General features: G+C 36.0%; 1 protein-coding gene across 4 annotated transcripts in view; it reads left to right on the top strand.

Annotated features, from left to right (window-relative positions):
• Positions 1 to 27,656, top strand: part of DIAPH2 (diaphanous related formin 2) — a 198,841-nt gene that overhangs the window by 143,293 nt on the left and 27,892 nt on the right. The window lies entirely within an intron of this gene.

The following is a 27,656-nucleotide window of genomic DNA, read 5'->3' as shown; positions in this document are numbered from 1 at the left end:
TATGTTCCCTGCCAGCTTTAGGTGAGTGGGTTGGACCTAGGAGGGATTAATTGATTTGAATAACAGAGCTCCAAGTACTGTAGACTGACAACTAGCTCAGAAGAGTGTCATTCTACCAGACACCTGCTCAATTAGCCTGTTTTACAGAGGTCACTGCTGGACCTTGTAGAATATGTTTGTGCCATGTCTTTAAAATGTTTAAAGATTCAGAGACTGGCTGTTCAGAGACAGGGAGTGGAGCTCCCTTCACATGGAGTGGCCACACTGCCCAGGGGGGATTACTCAATGTTACAGCTTTCCTGCTGGGTAAAAAAAAAAATAAATAAATGGTGAGTTTGGAAAAATAAATCTCATTTGAAATATGTTTAGCTGCATTTAGCTGTTTGCTAAGCCTGTAAATGAAAAACTGCACCTTAATGAGTTGCATTACAACCATGGTTTTTTCCAGTAAAAGTTGTTTTGTTATCAGGTCATGGAAGTGAAAATAAAAAAATTCCTGTCCTCCTCCCCTAGTTTTTCATTTCATTGTACTCCTGTGCATTCTTTCTCATGCAGATTTTTCAATGTGCTAAAAGTTTGTGTGGTTTCTCTCTCCTAAGCTTATTCCTATATCTTTATTGTTTCTAGCTATTGGATTTTAAGTAGAGAGATTGTCCTTTCAGTAGATTGCTTTGCTTATAGAGGCTCTAAAATAATAATTAGAAATAAATTTCTAGAAATGTTTCCTCCTCTTCTAAAAATATACTTGGGGTTTGCAAGTTTGCCAACATTGGCATAATAAAGAACAGTATTAGGTGGCATTTATCACAGGGTATCTCTTTAAAATGTGCATCCAGCATTACTGTTGCACAATTATCTCTGCCCTTTTTTCTGGCCTTGGGATATGAAATTATTAAAAGAAGACCAATTCAGAAATATTTTCTCTCTAAATTAGTTTAAACAAATTTTTGCATGGAGCTAACTATTCTGTTAGGGTTCTTTCTGTTAAGCTTCTAAGTTTTTTGCCATGGAATTTAATTTCTTTAAGAAATGTTAATAACTAGTGCCCTCTCCCATATATCCAAACTATCACAACCACAGTGCTACCATGTGCCATGATTTCTGCAGGTTTTCACTACTGGGAGTGCTTTTAAAAAGTAGGTACATATTACATTGAAGTTCATCAGAATTCTAATAAAAAGGTTATATTTTTATAGACAGAACTATTGTTAAAGTGAAGGCTGACTTTCTAGTCTACCTTGCTAAACTAATTTTACCTTTGCATTGGTTATATTAAATAAAATCTTTAGAGTTAGTTAGGTTTCTGAGTGCACAATCCTTGTTTTTTAAATCACATTCAAATAAAAATGTTCAAAGAGTATCTCCTTTACTGAAAGCATTGTGAGTCATTTTGTGACAGTTGTGTAAATAAGCTGATTTTTCACACTGTGAATTGATGGGATTATCAGTGTTAAAATGCAAAAATGTGGTAGGTGCACTTGATTTGTGCTCAACTAAAATGGTGTGTGAGTGACCTTGTTTGCTGTCTTTCAGATTAACAGTGTCATCACCTTTAGCATTAAGTATCTGTTATGAAGTTGGAAATATCCATAATGGACTATAAAAATGCTAGACTCGAGTTTAAAAATCAGTATGTATGTTAAAGTATTTCTTCATCTTTTCAAATATTTTTGCTTTGAGAAGCTGAGTATTTAAAAGCATGTTTGCTACTTCAGTTATGTAGTGAAGGGGTTTTGCTTACAGTCAAGTATTGTGGACTAATGAGACTTACACATGTGATCCAAGTGCTTCAAAATTACCACATCTCTAATAGCAAGAGCTAAACAAGGATCACCAATAATAAACTTACTCATTTTGCCATCACAGCATTATTGTGAGATTTAAGTTTGCTTTTATTTCTAAATATGAATATGGGTACCATTCAAATCAAGTCTCAGCAAATTACCTTGGTCCGGAGAGCTCCATAAACAGTCCCAAAGCTATTTAAAAATAGGTATTTGTGGTATAATCTATTTTTACTGTGTATGCATTTTGGCTTATGGTTTTTGTAATTAAAGGAGTAGTGTTAGGTAATATATTTTTGGTAGCTTAGCATGAAAGAAACAGCTGTAGAATGTGGAGGTTTTTCTTGACACTGGAAGGTGTCTCTCCCCATGACAGGGGGGTTGGAACTGGATGATTTTTAAGGTCTCTTTCAACCCAAGCCACTCTATGATTCTATGACATTCCAGAGGAATTCCACTTACAAGCAGGATGAAGGAGAAGTGGTAAAAAAGGGACTAAAATAGACTTTAGCCTCCAGCCTGCTTAGACTGGATTCTCCAGGTTTTTAGATGGGCAACACCTTTGAGCATGCAAGGAATGAAGAGGCTCTGGAAACACCTCATGAGCCAATAACAGGATGAACATAAAGACAGAAATTCAGGAATTCCATGCATTTGCATAATTGCTTTCACCTCTATTGGTTTGTTACCCCTCTCTGAAGCAAGTGCTGAAGATCGACTAGTTGTCTTTAAAATTGATTTTCTGAACTTGGTATGCTGGAGATTGTTCACATGTTGACACAGAACATGTAAAGTATTTATGAATGTTTAGTAAACAAGACAAGTGAGATTGAGAACTCTGGGCTTTGTATATATTGCTGATGCTTTGTCTGACAAATTCTAAGTTTTTATTTGCAATTTAATTTTTTTTCCAAGACTTTCCAAGAATTTTATTTGACTAAATGAAAATATGCCATTAAATGACAAAGTCATATGCACATTTTGGAAAAAAAAAAAAGTTGATGCTAGGAAAATGTAACTATCTACCTCTGAGTTTGTCATTCATCTAAAGCTTTAACTAGAGTTATGTACCCCTTGCTTTTATTAGTGCAAGTGCTTCGAAATGCATTTCAGCATTTCAGTGTAGTATGAAAAGTTTTCCTTGTAAGTTCTTCCAGAATAGTGTTATGTAAAATTGTACACTGAAAGTATCAGAACATTTTTCAAGTTTTAGCATTTTAAAAAATCAACACTGGTGTTACTTTGCTCATCAAATTGTCCTAATGACCAAAAATAGAAAGTTCTAAATTTTGTGCACATTTTGTGCACATTGTCCATTAATGATGATAAGAATTGCAAGGAAGTACTGAGGATTATTCTGCAGCCTCATGGCATTTGTGAGGTACATTGTGTAACATCTGACCATGTGCCAGCCAGGTGCAGGACTGGGCCAGGTGCTTCAGACCTTGAAACTGAGTGTTATATTTATTTATTTAGAGTTGGGTTTGTTTCATCACAGGACCCTGCAGGTACCAGGCAGCTGTAGAGGTCATACAGATTATATATTATCAAGTTTCTTTTTTTGAGAAAGTTGACTTGGGACAGTTTCTTCTGAACCTACGGAAATGCCTTAGAATTCCAAAAGCCTTTTTGAATATCCTGTGCCGTGAAATGGAGTTTTAGAAATAAAACGAAGGTTTTCTGAGAATCAGGGAATTCTTCATCAGCCTCTGGAAAAGAGTAATCCAGGAGGAGGCTGCCAAGGGCACATGGTAGAATTTTGTATGAGTTGGAAGTCACCCACCATTCTGAATTTATTTATTTTTTAATTCACACTGAATCTGAAAACTGTTCTATTTTAATGAGGTGTGTCCTGCTAGATGGTAAGGCCTACATTTCCAGAGATTGATAGCTGAGTTTGGGCTACATCTTTATGCAGTAGCTGAAGTTAGAGAAACTTCTTTTGCACACAGAGAAAGGATATTCATGCATTAATTTACCAACTACATGAGTAGTAATGAACGATATGCAAGGCTAACTTAATTTGCATTTGGCCATTTGAATTTTCTTTGTCAGTGCTGACACTGTTATCATGCAATTATTGAGAAACACTTCTATTGGAAAAATTTTCTCCCACAGTTCTGTTTACTGAGGTAAAGCACATTGGCTTTAATATTTTAATATATATACATAATGAATGGAAAGGAAAGAGATGAAAATCACTGTTGCAGTGTATGACTTGGCAGAGGATTAATTTAGCTGACATTAGGTCCAAATGGTTATTTTGCAGATAGGGAGGCTTTCTCTTCCATCATGTTCTGGGCACACAGTGTAGAATTGACCTCAGCACGGAGGGACCATCCCAGGGTTCTTGTGAAGGGTTGTCATGTGAACTGTAAGAACTTAATTAGTTTCCTTCCTGCAAAGACAATATTTACCCTCTGGGTTATGATGTAACAGAGCAAATCATGAAAATTCTAATTTTCTTGTTGCATTAGCAGGAGAAAATAAGATTCTCTGTTCAACACACCCAAAGTAATAGTGTTTAGTTACAAAGTACTGATATCATCTTAGCAGTAGATACATATTAATGGTCAGGCAGTTATGTGCCTGTAATTTCATGTGTCTGTGAGAAGCCAGAATCTCAGTTGGTGTATGTTGCATTAACTCATTTTACTTTCCTGATGTTTTTAGTTTAATAATCTGTGACAGGATAAATTAAAGATCTAAGACAGGTAGAGGCCAGCACTCCCTGTTGGAGAAAGTGGCTAAAAAGATTTCTAAAAGTAAAAGAGAAGCTCTGCAATGAGAAATTAATTAAGAGGACACTGCACAGTGTAACCTGCTAACTTTACTTTTTATATTTTTATTTTTAATACTCTCCTCTCTATCTACTTTTACATTTTAAGTTCATGATTCTGAAAAAAAAACTTTAAAAGTAAACGTACCTTTCGGGTGCTTTACCATCTTTGTCTTAAACACTTTCTCCAGCAACTCGTTTGTGCACTTTTACAGTTCTTCATCTGAAGTGCTTTTGCCCTGAAATCAGTCTTATTTTTCTACTGCAGTCGGGTCTCAATGTTTTAAACTTCTTGCCTGGGGGCAGGTTTGTTAACAGCAGCCTAATGGATTCCTGCCCCACCCCTCCATGTTTTATTTTGCAGTCGAACAAGAGGGAAAACTGATGGTATTAGTCTGTATTTATTGTGTTGTCTTTCTGCAAAGCTGAAAGCTGTACAGAAGTGGGCACTGCTCCCCATTCCACCATTTAACAGCTGAGAAAACCAGTGCCACAGTTCTGCCCTCTTTCAGAACCAGCAACGATGCTGAAAAGGCAATCTTGCTCCGGCAATATTTTTTATTTTACAGCTGCAATAAATTCAGTGGTTCAGTTTCACTTTGTGGCTGGCCCAAAGCTTTATTTGACTCCAGAGGGTCTGTTCTTCATGCCCCAAGCTGTACATAAGTCCAGACAGCAAAAGTGCAGGCAGGAGTGTGTGAGCAGCCAGCCAGGCTGAGGCCAGGCAGTGACCAGGGAGTTTGCTGAACACTCTTCAGATCTGGCTGAGACACAGCTGATCCCAACCCACTGGGGATCTCTGGAGACTCTGAAACTCTCCACTGAGTGTTGGCTTCTGAGTGACCTGCAGTGTAGCAAAAGCAAGTCCATCTTCCTTTCTGAAGGAGTAAAAAAAAAAGCATTCAGTGATGTCCTTTTTAATTACTCTTCTAGGAATCCTGAAATTTGCTCCTTAGTCTTCTCAGGGCTTAGCGTGAAATGATGCATTATAATTACAGTGGGACTAGAAAAATGTCTCTGCAGCATTCCTAGTTTAATGCATTTTGTATACAGAAATACCTGGAAAGAGGAAAGTTGGAATAGTCAAACCAGATAGAAGTGTTTCGTTCTCAGCTCTCCAGGGAAACATTCAAACTATGACTCCTGTTGAGGGACAGATTTTTTACCAGGGCCTGTAGCGATAGGACAAGGGGTAATGGTTTGAAACTAAAAGAGGGTGGATTTAGGGTTATAAACACTTGTCTGTCAATATTTTATTCCATTCACTAACTCCTGTAATTGTCATTTAGCTTATTTTTTACAGAAGAATGTTTCTAGACAAACATGAGTAATTTCTGATGGAAATACACTAAGTTTTATTATACTGGTCAAATTTCAATATTCCTATTAAGATTTGTGTGCAAAAGAGCAATTTCTAATGTATTTTAAGCATACTGTGGTGGATGATTGCAAATACAAGATCAAAGAATGGAAGTCAATGATGAGCAACAGAAAATATTATGAAACATAAAAATTCCCTGTGAAAAAGTAGAATAGTTCAGCTGAGGAAGCAAACTAGCCTTAATTAGAGTTATAGATAAGATTTTATATGATCTGTGTTATTTTTTCTATGCTTAAACTTGTGCTGTTATTATGATGTTCATTAGAGGCTTGCTACCCAAAACCATAGTTTGATCTTCAGAGCTTATTACAAGTGGAAAATTTTACCAATTTTGTGGTATAGATTTTGTAATATCAGCTCATCCTGTATTCGATTGCTTTTATGCTTGTAGGAATTTTGGAGGAGATAATTTTAGGAAGGTATTTTGTGTATTGGCAGGTTCTTGGCTGGTTTTACACTATGATTTTTTGCATCTTTGTAGGAAGGATCTCTGGCCACTTATTCATAATATATTGGGCTTAAAAGACTGCAGGTCTGACTTTGCATGGCAATGCACTTTGTGAGGTTACATTTCACACTGTTGTGCTGCAGGCAAGTTTCAATTTCAGGAACCATAGTGAGACTTGGTCAATCATCATTTTAAACACAATTTCATGTTGGTTTCTCCATTACATTCCTGAAACTGCAGCACAGGTGGTTCATCTAATTATTGCACCTTATTGCCTCAATGTAATGCAGCTGAGCTGTTACATTTGTAATGTATGTAGTTCCAAAATTGCTCTCACATCCTAAAAACGATCCATGCTGCTTAATTATAGGACATTTGTATTACTAGATTGCTTCAGTTTGAATACTATTATATTTTAAAGAGTGCTACAATTAGGGTGAAGTTATTTTTGATAATGACTAAAAGCAGATGTGAGATATTGATCATCTACATTAATAATAATTCTAATAGTCATCGATTTTGAGTAACTAATTTCAAATCCTAGAATTACCTTTATTCTGTAAAAACAAGACACATACCTTGAAAGAGTTAGTTTTATTTAGTTGTGTTCAAAACATGCTGCAGAAGGTAACCTTTGATAGGATTTGTTGTGTTTGTTTCAGTGGATCTCTGCACTTTGCACACCTTATTTCTTTTTTGAGGAAAAAGTGACATAGTCTATAAGATTTTGTGACAACATTATAACTAATATATATATATCAGTGTGTGCATTAGCTCATCCTCTTTTACCCTCTCATGGAAGTATATAACATCATAATATTGTTATTTAAAACCCATATACATACTGTACAGTGCCTTCCAGATGGATGTCTAAATATAACAGATACTGGGGTTCTTCATTAGATCTACATTTTATTCACTTTTCATTTTCTCTGCAATTTCTGTATTTTTTCTTCCATTTTTTGTTGCATTAGGTATTTCTTCTCTTGTTGAAGAGGATTCTACTTAAGTAATTTTAAGTTGGGTATATAAAATTGTACAACGGTGTCTATGTGCTTGTGATTCCATGGATATATTAGTTGAGTGGGATATCAGCCTTCCTGCATTTTTTCCTACAAATTTAAGTTACAAATTGAAATGGACATATCACACTGAAATAGGGAAAATGGTTCAGTTATTGTGAGGAGGATTTTTTTTTTCATTTTAAAGGGAACAGATTTCTAAAATAACCTAATAGAAAAAAACCCCTGTATGTTATTGGCAGCATTCCTGCAGGAGTTCATCTCCCTCAGGTGTTTACAGTGAGGTTTTTTTGGAGGCCTTGGAACTACAGGGAGATCATTGGCTTACAAGACAATGCCCAAGGTAAAATTCAGCTCCCCACTTACCGGGGACCTGTGAAGGCTCCTGGGCTGGCAGTTCCTGGGTCAGTGGTGGGAGCTCAGTCACACTGAGCTGACAGAGAATGGATTGGCCTTGTTGGTTTCCTTGGTAAAAGAAAGAGGGAGAAATAATTGAGGGGATACAGCATTTTTTGTGCTATGATCAAATTATAACGTCAACTTGTGTAGCTTTAAGTTCCGTAAGAATTCTGGGCAAAATAGAATTGGTTGGAGGATTCCAAAGGGCTTTGTGACTTCTTAGAGCATAATTTGTGTTTGAGAACGAAACCAAATTTCATCATTACTGGAGGCTGATTAAAATCCAGCAAGATGTTGGATCAACAATTTGGAAATTAATGAATTATTTCCCTACAAAAAACCAAACCAAAACAAACCTAGATCTGATGATTCACTCTGGAAAAAATTATTTTATCACTTGTCAGACATTCCAAATATGCTTTACAATTTTTTTACTTGTAAAATCTGTTCATTACAAAATGAATTTGACAAAAACATATTTTTAAGTCTTCTTTATTAGAGTGAAAATATTAAAGGGAGATTTACTAGAAGTTTCATCTTTTCTCCTAATGAATAACCACTCTGAACGAAGCTAGAATTATGTTTATGGAGTCTTTTGAATATTTATTTACTGTTGAAATAATATGAAGACTCTTACTAAGGAATATACATCTCAAAAAGAGATATCTCTTCACTGAAGGCAATAATGATTTTGTTTTAAAGCAGTAGCAACTTATTACCTAAGTGAACAGAGTATGAATCTATTTCTGAGTTGTGCTTAAACTTCTTAGGAAAATCTTTTAAAATGTGTTGTTAAAGAATTGGAAAGTTTTGTAGCACTGAGGGGAGAAAATTTAGGAGTATGTATGAGCTTTTAAAAAGATGTTTTAGCAGTTTTCTGGAATTGCATTTATGCTAAATCTCTTACTGGTAGAAAAGTAGTTGAAAGGATGAAACATTCAAAAGACAAAGCAATGGAACATAAAACCTAGAGAGAAATTGTTTTTCATTGTATGGAGATGCAGTCCAAGGTCTGCAAAAACTTCTGTAATTCCAACTACGCAGAGTAAAATGGAGGATAAAATCATATTGTGAGAGAGAAAAGCATAAATACCTTTTGTTCTTTACTGAGTCTCAATTGCCAGGTATTGAAGCCACGGTGCCCAACCCGGGGCAGGTCTGGGTGAGCCTGGAGGGAGGGACTGATGGGAGTGCAGAGCTGCCTCCTGCACAGACACAGATTTGCTGGTGAAAATATCCTGAACAGCTTCAATCCACTGTGGTCTATTGGGTTTTCTGTTTGTCTTCCAGAACAGCATAAATGATGTGGGTTTTTGCTTTGCTGGCATATCACAGGAACATTTAATGATCAGACAGCTTTCTGAAATTGTCTGTACAACTCCTTCGCACTGAAGCTTCACGTAATATCAAGATTGTTTTTGAATTATCACTGATGGTTTTCTGGATACAGGTCATTACTTGCTATCCTTTGTAGGTTTTGTTCTCCTGTGGAACTTCAGCAATAACAGTCAGTAATTTCCTGTGGTTGTTTCAGATTTGCTTTGGCTACATACCTGCAGTATTATTTTCTTTCAGGATGAATACAATAAGCTGTCATAAATAAAAGTAAGACTTAACATTAAACCAATTATTATAGGGCAGGGGAGATGACTAACAGAACATAAAGCACCTTGTGTTTCTTACTAAGCAATTGCTCTTGTTCTGTTTGAAACCTCTTAGAGCACCACATTTTTTATATTGACTTCCAGGCAATTCTTCTCTTTCTTGTAGTCCAACTAGTGCCTGATTTTGGAGCGTGTTCTGCCCTCCATGTCAGTAGTGACATCTTCAAGATGCAAGAGGATTCTTAAAAGGATCACTAAAACTGTCAATCCAAGAGAAAAGTTTCTGCAAAACAGTGATAATAAGGCAGTGTTATTCTGAGAATTACATATATAGAAGTGTATCCCTGTAAAAGTACCCATGTATTTCAATGGCAAATTGGCATCTTTAAACAGGTTGTCCATAACTTTAGATTGCTGAGGACTTTTACAAAAGTTACTTATAAATGAACCTATCAAGGATATTAGGTAGAGTACATTTGGAAAATACTGTTGGACCAGTTTGTGCTTTCTCACATAAAAGACTTCTGTAGGGCTTTGGAGTTGGAATATGACATGGCTTGTTTTAATTGAAAGTATTAGCTCTCCTGAAAATGTGGGGGAGGTTTTATTGTTTTTGTTTGATTGATTGTTTGTTTTTAACGTGGATTAAGGAGGAATGCAGTAGAATGAATATCAAAAAGCAGAATTAGAAACTTCTAATTAGACTTCTTCAGAAGTCACAACTATACAACATTTTTAGACAGGTCTTTTAAATTTAGGCTGCAACATGCTACCAGGTTCTTGTGTACAGCTTCACTGATATTCCAAGGAATGCCATGAATCCAGGTGCAAGCTGGGAAAAAGGTCTGCTTCTGCTTCAGGGATGTATTTAGTGTTCAATTATTCTGGTTATAAAATATGAAGATGTATTCCTTTCTAAAAGAGGAATAGAAGCCATCTGAATACAAGAAAGAAAGAAATTGTAGCTCCAGCTATTAACAAGTTACATTTAATATAGAAACAAGAACCACATGCAGGAACATTTAGGATTGAACTCAATTATTTGATTACAAAAGTGACAAATAGGGGCTGAATCTGAACAGAAGTTCTGTTTAAAAAAAAAAAAAGCTAATCTTTTATCTACAAATCAAATTAACAGCTGGTGTTCTGTTCGGATTGTATCAGAAATAGAAATGCAGAGAGGGCTCTGGTTTATCTTGCTAAAAATTAGCTCAGGAGTGTGGTTGTATTGAGGTAGGTGGTGAAGTGATGTGAACTCAGGGACAGTAAACAGAAACATTAGAACTGGGTACTTGAGGGACAACTGAGTGTTGTCAAGCAAGTGCCTCATTATCTGTTAAGATGGGTATGTGTGTGCAAATCATGATCCTTTGTGCCGGAGTGACCCTCACACTCCCAACCACAATTCACATTTAGAGCTGTTGTGGGTAATAGGAGAAATATTTTCCGTAGATGGGTTTTGTTTTTCTCTGAAGTACAGGGGGAAGTGGAGGATGCATATTCTTTCTCCTCCTGTGAGCTTTCAAAAGAAACAAACATTGATCAATAAGGAGCAGATACAGAGCTCTTAAACTGGACAAATATTCTCCCATCGTATATTTTGTTTCAAGTACCTTTTTGAAGCTGTTTGACCAAACAGCAGCTCCACCTCTGCTGTATTTTATTTCCTGTTCTTTTCTCAGAGCTTGTTTCCTAAGTCAGTGCAAAAAAAGGAGAACATTCCAAGAAGTCCAAGGCAGAGTTGTATCCACAACTCTCCAAGCACTGAAGATTTCTCCTTCTTGTTTAACATCCTTGCATTTATTGTGTATAGTCTATTCCAACAAGAAACTTCCACACCACTGCAAACTGAAAGATAAACGTTTTTGTTTCTTTAAAATTATTTTTTGTTTTCTAATAGTCTTTCTGCAATTCTGATTTTAGATGTTTTGGGGTTTTTTAACCAGATTTATCTTATAGATGTGAATATCTCTATAATGTATTTATCTTCAAGTGAAATTCCTGTTCCCCAATATTTTTTTCATTAATTTAAAATGTGATATAAAATACAAAAGTACTGGAAAATAAGATGTGCATAAGACTGTGTAACCTTTTAATTTCCACTTTCAACTCTAGCAGAGTAAGCACTTTTTTTTGTACATATATATATTTTTTGGTTATTTTTTAAAATGAGTATTTTTAGAAGAGGTTTTATCTGGAACAATTTGCATTAAGAGGTTGCATTTTCTAATTTTTCAGAGGTTTTTTTTTAAGAAGAAATCTCTCATAATAGCTTTTTACTCTCAGTATTTCAAGTTAAGTGTAAGTACTATAGGCTCTGGATTTAGTCTTTTGAAAACTATTCAATACGAATTTACTGTAATGATGGGCTAATTAGTTAAAGTTCACTGAGTTTAGCTAAACATGCAGTGTTTGATTTAGAGAGATAAATCTGTGGTCTGTCAACCTTTTCAGACATAATCCTACTTCCAACATTATCTGACAGGTAGTCAGCCCATCAGGCCCGGGGATGTGCTCGGGAGCAGCTCATCTCTTCACTCTTGACTAGTTATTTATCTTATGAAGCATAATTCACAACTGGCATATGGGAAGTGGGGAGGGCCAAAGGAAATGTTTCAAACCCTCCTTTCCTTCTCTCATGCAGCATGAAATGGTTTGTGGATGTGGCTGTAACTCACATTGCTGTGCTTCGGTTTTTCATTTCCCTGGAAAAACACACCCAAGCATAATATCTTTTGGTTACTGTAAACTGTGTATATCCCGAAATATGGATATTTAGGAATGCTCTGTTATAAATAATATTCTGCAAGAAATTTTTATTACAAGCATTTTTTAACATTTTGCATTTTCAGGATATTGTATAATTCCAAAAGATAATTTCAGAAATGTCTTCACATTTTTTAGCTAAATATTTTTTTTATTATTTAATTCAGCTGGTAATCTAAGGTAGTTTTTTTTTTTTTATTGGAAGGAAAATGTTGAGTTGTTTTTAAATATGTTGTTGCTGCAGGTATACAGGATGAGTTTAAATCAATGATTTACTAAAGACTGTGTCCCTATCAGTGGGTAGATAAGTCATCAAAACCATGGTACATAGTCTTCAAATCCATGTGCTGATGGGTGCAGAATGGTCACTTAATAAAAGCAGCTTTCTTGAGAGAGCATCAAAGCCCCCAGCAGCAAACCCTTTTTTCACTCAGCTGCTCAAGCAGTTTGATCCAGAAAGAACTTGCTCCTTGACAGTAGACAAGAACTAAGTGTTTAAAAAAACAACAAAAGGACCCACAAATATCATCTTGTACACAGAATTTTCTGACAATTCATTGTAGAAATTCTAACATTTTAGCAAAGAAATAAATTGGAAGTGACACAAGAGGAGAACCCTTATGGTTTAAGGAGAAAATGATCCTTTCTGAATTCTGGTTTACAGTGAAAATTGATGTTAAGCAAGTGAATAACCAAACTGAATAAAATCTACTAATTCAAAGCTTATGTCCTAAATATTTGATGGATCTGGAGCCACACGAAAACTTTAATGGAGAGCTTCAAAATTGAACATACTTCTTTGTTGTATACAAATGTTTTAATCCATGTTTGTATTTACTGTGCACTTGGAGAAGTCCCATCTTTTCCCAGCGCACGTGCCATGAATTTGTCTGTCACCTGTTCCAGTCATCACCAGTCCTTTTGCCTGCTACAGAAAGGCTTTCAATTTCAATTGCATTCTCCTTGGGCTAAGCAGGAGCAATGGAAACCTTTTTATGTAAACCTCAGTCACAAATAAAACACTGTTTTATACCAGAAACATAAAAGGAAAGGTATTATGCACACAAAAAAAATATAAAAAATTAACCTCACTTTTCGAAAGTCTCCAAACCAGTAGTTTTCTTTCAGCTGTAGAGTGTACAAGTGAGTGGTAGTGTGGACCATTCTTGTATAATCCCATTTTTTGTCACAAAAGTATTAAGCTATATTTTAAACTACTATACATATTTGTAGTTGTACTGAGTCTGAGAGACTGATGCTGCAGGTATTCATGTACAGATGAAGTTACTTCTTAGTTATCTGTTCTATTAATTAGAGTATAAAGTGTTCTTTTTTTGAGTGTGTTTTGATATAGGAGATAAAAATCTAATCCCATTTCCAGAACTGATCTTCTGGATCAGTTTAGTTTGACTATGATGGGGCATTGCACAGCTCTGGGTGTGCCTGCAGGTGTGCAGTCTTTATACATGGAAAAACTCAAACTGCTTAGTAATAATATGCCTGGGGGCAGGGGGGTGTCATAGCAATCACTTGGTACAGCTTTTGCCTCCCCTGCTGGGAGTCTCCTCCTGGAAGGGTCTTAGTCTTTCGTGAAGTTCTTTCAAGGTGAATGAAACAGTGTAAAGTTTCATATTGCTGTAGCCTCATGCCTTGTACCAGCAGAGCCTTCAAAATGCCAAGCTAATGGCACGTGTATTAAAAATAAATCTTTCTAAATAGAATTGCCTGTTGGAAGCCTGTTCAAGTCTGTTTTACATGGTAAGATTTTAATACTCTGTAGCAAAAAGGCAAGATTGCCATCCTCGGGTAAAATCTTTCCAAGTGCTAAGTAGCAAAGACCTCTGTGATCAGGACTCAAGTTTTGTCATTCACAGCTCTGAGGTTTGGCAGGAGGGCCCAGGAAACTTTCCCAGTGCTTGTCCATATGATGCCCACTTGGTCCATGTGTCCATGGATACCACTAGGTGGTACCATTAAACCTCCCTTCTTGAGAATATTAAAACTGACTCACAACTGAAGAGTGTTTTAAAAGGATCTAAGTAAAGATTTTTTTGTTATTATTTTTGGTGTGTCTGTGAGTGAAGAAATAAATTGCTGCCTCCTTGGCTGAAATTGTTTTGACTAAAATAGGCAATACAATCTTTTCTATACAACCACTGTTATTATATATACTGGCAATAATGCAAAATTTGGGGTGTTCTCACTCAGAAGTTCTGGGATATGTGTCCCAGTAACTGTCTAAAATCCTCTTTCATAATATGTAATCAGCTCTCCAAAGACTAAGTCAGGCTTTTAATATAAATTGCAGGCTTTGTATGTTTTTGAACCAGTAGTATCAGTGAAGAAGAACACTAGAAATACAGTTTTCAAAATCACTTTTTATATTTATATAGCTTAATTCTCTTCTTAGCAAAATAGTTCTTCATTAGAGAAACCATTAATTTCAAACTATGATTGTGAGTAAGGGATAAGCCCTCTTTTTTTTCTAATTTACTGTATTTGCTTGCATTGTCCTATATTGTAGCTCTTATACACGAATCCTTTTATAAAGTAATTAATCTTTTACTGCTGTCATGAGGCTGTGCTCACTCTAACTGCAAAAACCTGACACGTTGCTGTAAATGGGGATCTGCTGTGAAATGATGCAACAGCAGTAAAAATAATTGCACCTTGACATTGTGAAACACCTACTGATGGAAACAGGTAGTTTGTGCATTTGTTTCATTGGCAGAAACGATTGTAGGAAAAGATTAGCAGAAAAAAGAACTTTTATAGTCATAATAGTTCCCTATGGCTAATTTTCTGTTGTGTCTTTGACTTAGCAAAAGTGAAGCTTTTAATCTCAGGACCTACAGAATGCAGCTGCAGACAGCAGGGGGAAGAGTTTGGTCAAATTGCCACTATAACAAACATCTATAAAACAAACCAAAAAAAATTTACATTACCAATGACAAAACAAAGCTGAAAGTTCGCCTTGCCTGTTGTCATTCATTGCCATTCATATTTAGAAAGCAGACTGCTGTGATAATTGATTTGATGGTCCAGCTTGAGTGGAAGCACTTCTGGGCATAGCAGGCCTCAGAGATGCCAAAAAAGAAGAAAAGGTGGGAATGAAATAATGCACTACTTTCTCCTCAGAGGCATGTGGCCCAGTTTTTGAGAACAGAAAAACATGCTTTAGAAGAAGGAAGAAAAAAAACTTAGTAACTCAGTAATAAGTACAAAAATGACCATATAGCCTTAGTCAGATAAAAATAGGCATTCAAACAGAGACAATGAGTGTACATATTTTACTGACAGGTGAATAATAGGAGAATGCTGTGGAAATAATCTGATTTTTAACGGACTCTGTCCAAGGGAGTACCTTTTTTGCTGCTTTTTTATGTAACAACAAAAGAGGCTCCCTTTCCTAAAAACACAAAAAACCCATCCAAAAAACAATATTTAATTTTTTTAAGCTTTTCAAAGAGGAATTGATAGTTCGGAAGAAGGAAAAGAAAGCAATTATTGAATTTGAAAGGCAATATATGTGCTTGGCTTATGTGAGCTCCTATTGAGTTTATTTACTTCAAGCAATAGGTGATTATGAGGCTTGGTCTCTGTATTTCTGACCACGGGGCAGTGTTCACCCTTAGCCTCCTGCTGATATGAATAACTTGGGACACTGAAGTGCTAGTCGAGGAAAAAAGTAGATTAAAAAACTTTTGAATTCAGTGCTTGACCTCTTAATCACAACTGCCAGCAGCCTTTCATCGATTTAAAGACCCGAACAAAACCAGATAAGACGGGAGCTATTGAAACACAAAACTGTAATCAGAACCGGTTTGTCTTTTGGGTGATGCTTATTTACTTGCAAAACCAGTGTGGTCCTTCAACTTTGCTGAACTCTTTGTATTCATAGTCTTAAATCTTTTGTATGTGGCAAAGCAGAAGCAACGGAAATTTACCAGTAAAGATTAAAAAAGAGGAGCCTGATGAAGTAGCAGGAGGTTGTAAGTGTGCTCTTCCAGGTCATACATGAATATTACTATGTCTAATTTTCAGGCTTTGGAAGTACCTTTCCTGCCTTAATGAGATAATAGTTGGTGTAAGCATACAATGTATCTACACTTATAAAAGAAAGTCTGTTAAAGACACACTAATTTTTTAGGAGAATATATCAAATTTTCTTGTTTATTCGTTATGACTTTTTAAGTTTCTTTTTTATATATTGGAAGCAGGAGCTCAAAGTTTCATAAGCCATTAAACATCTGAAAGTGGGATAACCCATATGTCATTATTCCTCTGAATTCTTCTGGCTTTCTGTGTACTTATCTATAAAATTTCTTTTTAGGTATCAAAGCACTCCGTTACATTTATGGATAAGAAACTTAGACATCACATGTGGCATCTGCTTGCTTATGTTTAAAGGAAATGCTGTTTGTGTATTATCAAAAGAAAAGTTCTCTGGGAAATCTTAGTTTGAAGGTAATGCTGAAGCTCAGTGGTGGTGGGATGCTTGTCTTGTTCACAGGGAGTTCATGTGATGTAGTAGGAAAGGTGGGACGAGTGGGAATTGAGGAGTTTTGGTTTAGTGATGAAAAATTCATACAGAAGGTGACGGCAGGAAGAATGGTGGTGAGGAGAATTGCCTGGATTAACCTGGCTCTGGATGATTTGTATGCCACTGCTCAATTAGTCTGGATCTGAACCACAGATCAATTTTACGTTATTCTGAAACGTGGAAATTCTCCTCCCTGATTGTTGGAATGTGTGTATTTACTTTCAGTGGGTTTTGGAGACATTTGTGGCAAATTACTGTATTTTCTAAGCACACAGATCTTGATCAGTTTATTAGAGCTGAAGCTAGGAAGGTGCTTCCTGCTGAGCACACTAATAAATATTAGCAGACCTTGACTGAAATATAATTTGAGTAATTTAGATTTTTACTGCAAATTCTGTGTGAGCTATTGTATTAGTAATGATTTCTAGGCCAGGGGTTTGTAGGCATTTCTAAGGATTTTTATTCTATTTTTAAATAGCTCAGTATCACAACCCTTCACTAATTGCATGTGCCTACCTCAGGCATATCCAGTCAGCCTGTGACCTGCACGAGGCCTAAGGCCAGAGGAAATCCAGGAACTGGCCCATGCTCAGTGTTCCAGCTGGAGAACACTGCCTGCAAATGAAAGATTGTAGGAGCTCCTGCATTCCTTAGCTTGTGTCATATGTGCTTATGCCAGCCTTGGAATGAGGAGCCCTGCACACTGGCACAAGTGATCTTTTCACAAAGCAGTAAATTTCCATGGAGTTGCTCCCTAATTTTATTCATACAGTCAGGGTAGCTGGAATTACATAGATAAAATTCCCATCATCTTTTTAAATACTCCTCTTCTGGCCATATCCCTCCAAAGGGTGGTAGTTTATGTAGCCAGATGCCTGTGTTCCCAGGATCTTGGAAAAGTCTAGTCTGGAAGGACCTCGAAGTCATTTGAACCAACCTGCTGACAGAAGACCCACAAGTTAGGGTGTGCTCCTCTGTCAAACTGGCTTGAGCATTGCTCTTAAAAAAGTTCCCAGTACTTGTCTGGGAAGCCTGTTACACTTAATTGTTGTCACCATAGAACTGGGTTGTTTTTCCTCTCATGAAGAAGGAATTGACCCTGAAGGAACTCTTGCCTCTTGTCCTGCCACGGTGCAGCCTTGTGATGGTGCCTTGGTCTTCTCTGTAACCACCCTTTAGGTATTCAGATAATTCTTTATCAGTGTTGGGCAAAGCTTGAGCTGACTGCCAGATGTCATAACATTTCAGAAAAGAGCTGGAACTGGTTAGGTGTGCTTTCCATACTGTCACATAATTTTTAATAGTTATATGGAGTTGCTAAATCATAAAAACAACCTGTCCAAAGCTCTTCTCAAAGCGAAGGAGAGATCAGCACAAAAGCATCTTATTTAAAAAGGGAGAAAGCTATTGGAAGGTGTCAGCTGGAATTCCAGTGCTTAATCTGTGTAATTAAAACTTTTCTAAGGAGCAGGAAAAGCAGGTTGGACTTGAGGTAGTTTTAGGAGTTAATTAGCAAGGTCTTTTTGAATATTAAGAATGCCTTTGAAGGATAAAGTTTTGAAAACTAGTTCAGGGCTTTCAAACAGCATAAATTAAAGCAGAAACTTTCTTTTTACACATCCTCAAGATGCAGACAGAATCATCCTCCCTAACCGTGCCATTTTCTTCCATCAGAAATATAATCATCCATCCTCCTCAATGTCTGATCTTCATAAGGATTTATTAGCCTGCTAACAGTGCAGTGGTAATTTAACTGGAAATAACATTTTTCAAGGATTTTGTGCACATTCACTATTTCAAATACTAAAGTCAGTAGCTCTTCAGTCATAAACTGAGTTTCTTCCTGGGCTGGATACTTTGATATATTCCATATATTGAAAACAGCAACCTGCATATTTCAAGGTACAGCCAGAGAATCATAGAGTGGTTTGGGTTGTAAGGGACCTTAAATATTGTGTAGTTCCAATCTCCCTGCCCCACCTTCCAGTAGACCAGTTTGCTCAGAGCCACTTTGAACCTGGCCATGAGCACCTCCAGGGAGGGAGGGGAGCATCTTGTTTTATTTAAAACAAAACAAAAACCCAAACCAAACTAAACCAACCAAACAAACAAAAAAAGCAAAACCCAATAGATTGCCTGTAGTTTGCTAACAGATTACAATAGTTTGGAATCATTCTGAGAAACTGTTGTTCCCACTGTACTCTCAAAACATGGACTTTTTATGAACTAAAGCTCTGTGTGTGAGAAAGGGTTGTGAGTTTCTTTGTACAAACTTGGTGATTGTGAATCCCTGGGTTCAGCTGAACAGTGATAGAATCATACAGTTTTAGGCATTGCCAAATGGCACAAATGACCATTGAAGATTTCACTCTGGATGTATGTGTTCAAGATGTTTGAAAGTTATAACGTTTTGTAGGACTCAGTCATTCACAAGGCATTCTTTACAAGTCATTATTTCAGTACATTTTAGTAGAATATATTAGTCTGTTAAGCATTTAGCTTCCCAAACTTCAAGTTACAAAAAAATTCAACAGGCTTCTAAATCCCTTGGTGCAGAATCAGGAAATCCAGCTCACATGTCTGCACTGAAAAGGAGGATGAGGTGTAAGCTGACATATCAAGTTTTACCTCCGACCATTGGTGAATTATTTAGAAGTGTTGCAGTGATTGCTTCCTAAATCAGTACTTACTTGTCTTGCTCTTTATAAATGCATTGTTCTAGACACTGTAGAAATCTATAAACAGAACCATCCAGAAACAAATAACAAGAAAACCCAACCCTGAAGTTCATTATAAAACATTATAAAAAATATCATAACTTAATGCTTGCATTAAACGTTGGTCTTATACCGGAGTAATTTTCACAGATATGTATTAAATGTTGCAGAAAAGGCACATTACAACTGTGATCTCATCTCTGCTCAAACACCACAGTCCAAGGAAGAGAGATTGTTCACCGTGAGAACTGCAGTGCCAGCCCAGTTTAACCCCATAGCTGTGCAGATAGATTTATCAATTAAAATGATGCTTGGCATGTAATGAAGGCCTTCATGGTTTGTGGTTGTAGTATATAAAAGAAATAGTGTCAAGCATAAAATAATTTATTCATTTGTTCAGTGTTGTGAGGTTTATGTTAATCCAAAAGAAAGCTAGTGGAGCATGTCATGTTGTTTCTGTATTATAGTTTAGTTTCATTATTTAGGATTTTTTTGGATGCCTTTTCTTTTGTAACATCTGCCTCAGAATCAGAGAGAGTGACTATGATCCTTGTGATGTTTGTCAGTGTGCCCTTGCCCTGATTCTAACAATTTTCAGCAGGAATTTTAAAGAAATGCTTCATGTCATGTTACACATAGGAGTAGCTCAGACAATGTTTGAACGTAGCAGACAAATCTCTGAGTAAAATGCTCCATGAGCAGGACTGATACATTTAAGACAACCTGTCTGTGGTGCAAATTACAGATGTGAGAGGTAAAACACTTGTAAAGTAAAAGTAAAAACGTTTTGTCATTCAAAAACTACCATCTCTTTTTTGTCATTCACTTCTTGATGCTCTATGAGGGGAATGTGCAGGTCTTCAGGGTAAAACTATTGCATGTTATACACATGTAAATCTGTGTTTGATTCTACACTGACACACACACACAAGTATAAAAGAATCTGTGCTGGCACAAATATTTCATGAAACTATAAAATTTTATATTGGCTGAAAGCAGACAGTGCTTCAAAACTGACTGTGCATGCAGAAATAACCCAAAATGTCAATAATTTGTGTAAGAAAGCTAATATGTAGTTTCAATTTATAAAGTTACTTTTAAAGACTTATGATAATTCATGGTGCCTTTAGGTTTAGTGTCACTTCACCATTTGTCTCTGATTCTCATCATGCTTTGAAGAAAATGTTTAAATTACACAATAATTGTCATTATGTCTTTATTAGTTCAATTTGCCTTTATCCCTCATTTTCTATACAAAAGGGTCTTGCTGCTACTTCTTTTTTTCTTTCCTGTAAAATTTATTAAGCAGAAATGTTCTATATATATACTTTGTCCTTGTTGAGGTTCTGTACATTAACTGTACCATTTTCATTCCTTATGACATCAGTTTTTTCCTGAAACAGTAGCCAATACTGAAGTAAAAATATAACTTGTTTCTATGTAATTTATAGAATCCATTGCCACAAATAATCTGTGATTACTGGCGAGCTGTTTTCCCACATTGCACTAAGTTTATCATTATTTTTCTAAAGAATTTTTAAACATAAGGTGACTAGTTTAGCCAGATTGCCTTCCAATTTTATTTCTTCTTTCCAAACTTGCTGTATTACCCATTCATATCTTTATTGGGGCTACTCAATCAAACCCCATGCTCCAAATTCTAAAGCAAGTTTTTAAAGAAAGGCTTTTGGCAATGATAGCAACCCTTTCATTGATTAGGTTTAGTTTTCCTATGATGAGCTTCCAGGTGACAAGTTGCTTTAAAATAGGTGAGATCGTGCTGAGAAGAGTGTGATCAGGTAAACAAAAGTTGAATTTGAAAGTAATGAGGTCTTTATTTTTGCAGCATGGGGAAAAACAGATACTAGTGAATTAAGAAAATTCTTTTATCATGAGAATTGTTTGGTTCTATTTCACACAGCTTTAATTACTGACCTTTCTTGAATAATTTGTTACTCCTACTTGTTTAAGGATGGCAGAGTATTCTAAATTTCAATTTATTTTCAGTTTTTTATTGACGAGGTAAAGGATATGAGAGCTCACAAAATGCAGTCAGTGGAATGGAGTTTCCACAGCAGTAAGCCCTCCTTTTCCCTGTTTTCAGGGTCAGAAGTTGCAGTCTATAATGTTTTCACTTTTTTAATATCCTCTGATACTTTGTTGTCAATTTTTTTTGCTGAATATTAAATGCTAAGAAGCAGTAAATTAATGAAAAAGAATCAAATTAGACAACTTGAAACTAATGATAATTTGTAGTACAGATGGTTAGAAAATCACTTTTGTATTTTGTGTTTGTTTCTAGTGCTAATATAGCTCAAAGAAACTTTTCTTGTCATAACCCTGTGTATTCCAAGGATGAGTTTTTCTCAGGTGCAAATAAACCTTACAACTTTCCATTTTTGCAGTTCCAGGCACTTTTCCACATCTATCAAGCATAGCTCTGCTGCTTTTAATTCTACTACTTGAATTCCTGTACAAGTATCAAGGTTGGCAGGAGAGGACTGTTGGCCCTTTGTGTTGTTTGTTAGTCTTTGCAGATGTTTTTACTTGCTGTTAACTATCTGGTGTTTACAGTCACATATTTGTATCTGAAAAACATTTTTATCCCTTTAAGTTGGAAGCTTCTTTGTTGAGAATAATTAATAATAGTTGCTCATATCTCTGATCCCTAAATTGTTATTATCTCCCACAGACAGGGATTTTATAAATATTATTATCTCCCTAAGACAGGGATTTTATAAATAACAAAGGATAATTTTAAGTGGCTTCACTCTTCTGATAGCCTTTATTTGTCACTCTCCATCTTTCTTCAAAGTTTAGAAATAGCCAAAATAACGTTATACTGCTTCATCCTTTAGTATGTTTTGTTCTGAAATAGTGTGTGTGCAGTGATATTGGGTAATGTGTTTTAGAACACTGTATTTCCATTGGACTGTAAATCTGTAAAGAAGAAATACCTTACATAATACTTTTCAGTAGTGAAGTGGAGTTTATTATAGCAACCAAAGAAAAATACTCACATCTTAGGAGTTTTGTTGTTTTCAAAAAAAAGTATCTGAAACTACATTTTTCTTGGGTCTGCAGGGTATGTTGATAAAGTAGTGTCCAGTTTCCCAGCTGGTTGCATAATTCATAATCCAAATATAGAGCAAATTAGTGTAGATTTTAGGCACTTTTAGAGGAAGTTCAGTATGGGAGGGACCTCCATGAAGATAAAGCTATAGTGGTCTTGTGATATGTGCCATTTTATTCTAACAGAATTCCTATTTTGTCAAGGGAATAACCTCCAAATTAGATAATTGAAATGCATTCAGTTGACATTTTTCATGCAGCTTCAAATATAGTCTGATTCTTTAAATAATTATTTTAAAGCAAAGTATTGTTATGATCCTAATGAAAGGCATATTGCAGCTCTGAAATAAAAGTATTTAAGGCTTTTGGGAGAGAGAGAGAGGTGAAAAGGAGCAATTTGACTGTGAAGAGACACAGCCCTGGTGATATGGCTGTTGTGTTGCTCAGTGCCTGCTCCTGCTTCCAGCAGAAATGTGGTGGTAGAGTCAAGGTGACTTATGAGAGCAAAACCCATGGGCAGCTTGACTTTCCCATCTCCTCACTGGGTTATGTACAAATGAAAATAGACAGGAACATGGTATTTATGTTTTATAAAGCGAAGTATTTAAAGACGTCCTAATAAACCGCTCTTGAAAGCGCCGCTGTGCTCCAGTCCTGCTGTGGTGACAGTGTCCACAAATGTTTCTGATACTGTGCTGGAGTGTTGTGATACCTCTGATATTATGCTGACATTTGCAGCCTTTGAACCGAGCATTATTGGCCAATATTTGTGATACGTGACATTCTTGCTAAGTACTGTCAGGTGTAATCTATCATGGCCCAATCCTTCAGAGTGTAACAGAGACAGATCTTCCACAGAGACAGACATCCTTGGGAAGATGATATTCTGAGCTTAAAATTATCCGTTCCCTAGAGAATTAAAATTATTAGGAAAAATCCGTATTTTAGGCCAGAGTAAGACATCTTGCATTACCAAAATAAACAGTTAAACTTCAGGTGCAATGCCAGCAATTTAAAATTAGCCATGGACCTCAGCACAGCAAATTTCTTATGTGGTTCATGTAAGAACAGACAGTTCTTTTCTACTCATCGGTAGTAAAACCACTTAAATTATTCTAAAGATCTTCATACAAAAATGTTCAGAAAGCTGTAATGGCATGTACCTACTCCTGACCTTCCAATCTGTGGAAGCTACACAGAGAAAAGATACAGACTTTGGGGAATGCTGCAGAAATTTTTAGGTCAAATCAAGACTTCTGGTTTTCAGGAATATGGGCAAGGAGTTCATTTAGCTTAAGTGCCCTTTATGAAAAAGGAATAAGGTCACAGATTCTTCTGCTGCTAAATAGCTGCAGGTGGATTGGAGACAGTCACTGCAAAAGAATTTTCTTTGCCTTTCTAAATGAGGTATTTTGGTTAAACACATGACCTCTATTTTCCTTTTGAAGAAAGAAGTGCAGAGTTTGTGTAGAATGGAGATAAAGCCTTGGCTTCATTGTGGCCTGTGGGTGATGAGGTCAGGAAATACCTTCTCCTCAGCTTCAGAAGGGTTGTGGACTAATTGCACAGTTATCATTGAATAACACCTGACGATGAATTAAGGATCTAAAACCGCCTGTTGGAAGTTTTGTAGACTTGTTTAGGTGTTTCAGTTTTATAAATTGCTAAGACATCATTGTAGGTGTAATGCCTAAGCATCAAAACTGGGTTGCACATTGGTATGCACTTAATGTTTTCAACCTAATTCAAATATTCATATTAATTTGCATTTTATTATTTTATTTACTCTGGTTTCAGAAAAGAATTATTACTTTATTGGATCATCATCATCTTTTGGAACTGTTCTGCTGTAATTAACCACTGAGAGTAATGAATTCTGAATTGCATTTTCAATTACTTGTGACTAAAATTATCTTGAATTTTAAAAAAATTGGGTTTGTTCTATGGAAAGATTCATTGCTTTATCAGTGTTGTTGTAGCAGAGCTCTAGATTAGGGTAACTTGATTTTTAAATGTCAAATATAATTTGCTGTTAGAAACATAAAGGGTATACCTATATTCTGAAGGAGAAAAAAGCCACTTCAGCATCACATACAATAGTGAAGTGTATTTAAAATCAGCTTTTTACCAATTGGATTATGTCTGACAGAACAAAAGTTCATATATACACACAACCCTACTTTTGCACATATGGATCTGTGTATGTATACATGCAGACAAGGCTGTATAGGAATCTGCAGTTTGGTCATAGATCTTCTAGAAATAATAGATTTAGTACTTCTCATAAAATATCAATGGCTTTTAAAATGTTCAATTCCTGCTCTGTTGGTCGTTGACATCTGGGGTGATGTTATGAGTGTGAGTGGATGTATTTAGTAAAGAGTGGTGTGAGGGTCTGAATAAACTGTGAGCACACAAAACAACCACCACAGCACAGCTGAGGGGAGAGGGAAGAGGAACAGAAGGGAAGCTGTGGGTAGGAATTTAAATTTAATGAAGAGATTGTAGGGAATATATTTAGGGACAATACTGTGGGTAACACTTTGTATGAGTTAGTTTTAATTGACAATCTTCAAAATGAAGAGTTTTCATTGACAGTCTTGAAAACAGAGAATTTTATCTACTCTACTGAGGTTGAAAAGACATTCAATCTTTTTTCTCATCATGTGGAAAAATATGTTTTGAAAACATTGATCTCAACCTTTGCCCTTGGAGAAGGTGTCTGTCCTAGGAAGTTAAAATAGGAGAGTAAGCATTTTAATTAAAATATTCAAGATCTTAGTATTTTTCTGACCAGTCTAATATAAAAAGTTCTAGGGAATGTTAATTTAAAGGGAAATTTTGTGCAAGTTGTTCATTTAAAACCATAACAGCAAATTGTTAGCATCATTTATCATTATCACTTCTATTTACTGCATGGAAGACAGCAATTACATCAATTCCACAAATGCCAGCATCTGTAATTTTTTATGTTACAACTTTGCCATTTAAAATTCCAGACAGCATCTTTTTCAGAGGGAGGGAGGGGAGTAAGTGCTGGGCCTGCAAAGTGTGAAGCTCCTGAGGAGCAGCACTGTGGTTGTCCTGGGAAGAGCTGTAAGGGAGGCTGTTTCCCCAGAAAAGTGGCAATGCTTGTCCTCTTAGTGCTTTATGCAGGAAAAAGATTGTTCTGTCATCACCCCATGAGATGCACAGGGGTGGATTAAGCACTGCTCTCCTGAGCAGCTGCCAAATTGCACAATAAATATCAAAACTTATTTCCTGCTCATTTTCTAGTACTCTTGACATGAACTGGTAGCAATTTCAAGTTAAAGCACATAAAGATTTATGTGCTGAAACAGGAAAGGTGGTAGCAAAGAATTTTAGAGCATCTTTCATCTGATGTTTCTCATCCAAACACTTACCAGAGTAAGAGATTTCATGAATCTATGCTGAACAATTTCTGCATAAAAGCTTAGATTTAATACATAAAGTTTTCAACATGTGAACTCTGTATATTTTTACATTTAAAAAAAAATAAATAAATACTTGAAAGCAACTTGCGGGCAAAACAACATCATTCAGTACTTAAGGTTGGCCTAAACTTAAGCCTTATTCAAAGTTCAAGATAGAGAAGATGGCCATATGTTGCCAGCCAAAAATATTTTTCATAATTGATATAGATTGTTATTTGTATATAGAAGGAGTTTAGGGGGGAAATGGCATTTTTTGAAAACACTTGAAGAAAATGTCTGCTTTTCCTTTTCAGAAAATATTAAGTTGTTTTTAAGTTTCTATATTTGGTGAAATTTCTCCAATTCCTTCTATAACTGTTAGTTATTTACCCTTTTTGAGGGGAAAATGTTACCCAAGCAAGTTATTTGGAGCACATTGGTAACTAAATGATGCCTGTGTTGCTGTTCAATAGCAGGGGTTACTGCATTCTCTTCAAGAAATCCTTGTGTTTATTTCATTTGTTTTCTCCATGTTCACTCTGACCTATATATTTTCAGATTTTTTTTGCATGCATTGCCACTTCCCATCTTTATATTTTTACCTGTCTTCCCTCACTCACACGGATGGTATAAGAAGCTGCATGAAAAATGTCAGAATGATCTTAAATCTTACAAGTGATGTTGTTTTCCTGGGAACTCAGGTTGCCATTCAGTTGCATTGCTGAAATCAAGTTTTCTGTCTGCAGAGGGTTATAAATTTGGTTGATTTTATAAGCCGAGTTCACTGCACGTTTGAGCTTCCCTGTGGTTTTATATTCCTCCCTAAACTTCCCAGGTACTTCCTTGTTATTTCTACTTCACATATTTAGTGCAACGGGCATCTCAGATCTGGACTAGACAGTGGTTAATAGAATATGGATTTCAATTCAGGTACCCTAGATGAAAGGTTTTCAGGTAAAATAATTACCTTGCATTTTGTAGATCCATTGAACAAATAAAATACTTTGGAGAGACTGAGGAATTAATAGAGAAAAATATCAAGAACTTCACTGCTGAAATGACAGAGCAAATTCATAGCTAAATGCAGATATGCAAAGGGATTGTTTTTGCTGGAAGCTGTCCTATGACACAGGCACTGAAACTTATTTTTGTATTATTTTGGAGCCAAATTGCACTCCTTTCAAAAGTTCACCTTTCTGTCTAAAACATGTCTCATGGGATTTGTCTCCTTAATCATTGTTAACGTAGTAGATACAGTAATAGGGAACTTTATTATAAATATATGTGAATCTATGCTTTTTTGGTAGTAATTGTTGAAGGGGTACTTCATTAGTATGCAAATTTGTTCAGATTATCAGTCTAACACATTTTCTGCTGGGAGTGTGTTGATTGACATTTTGTTATATGAGCTTTCATAAGAATTTCTTACCCAAATTCTGTTTGTGTTTCAATCAGTGCTCAGTGCTCAGTGGATTGACATCCAGGTCTGAATGTTTGGGGATGGAGGCAGGAAGAGGAAGATTCAGGGGAAACCTTTAGGATTAGATCAAGTGCACGGAATCCTTAAGATTCATACTTATTGAAGAACCTACCAAAAAGCCTAAATAAAACAAAAATAACAATTGGATTTCTAAAACAGCTTTTATGTTGCTTTTCTTGCTTTTATTGCAAGCCGTAAGTGAAGAAAAAAGGCACCGACACATTCAA

Source organism: Neopelma chrysocephalum, unplaced genomic scaffold (assembly GCF_003984885.1).
Source record: "Neopelma chrysocephalum unplaced genomic scaffold, ASM398488v2 Primary Assembly neopelma1_73b, whole genome shotgun sequence".
In the NCBI taxonomy this organism is placed as follows: domain Eukaryota; kingdom Metazoa; phylum Chordata; class Aves; order Passeriformes; family Pipridae; genus Neopelma; species Neopelma chrysocephalum.
The sequence above is the reverse complement of the archived record's forward strand: the minus strand, read 5'-3'. Positions and strand labels throughout refer to the sequence as shown.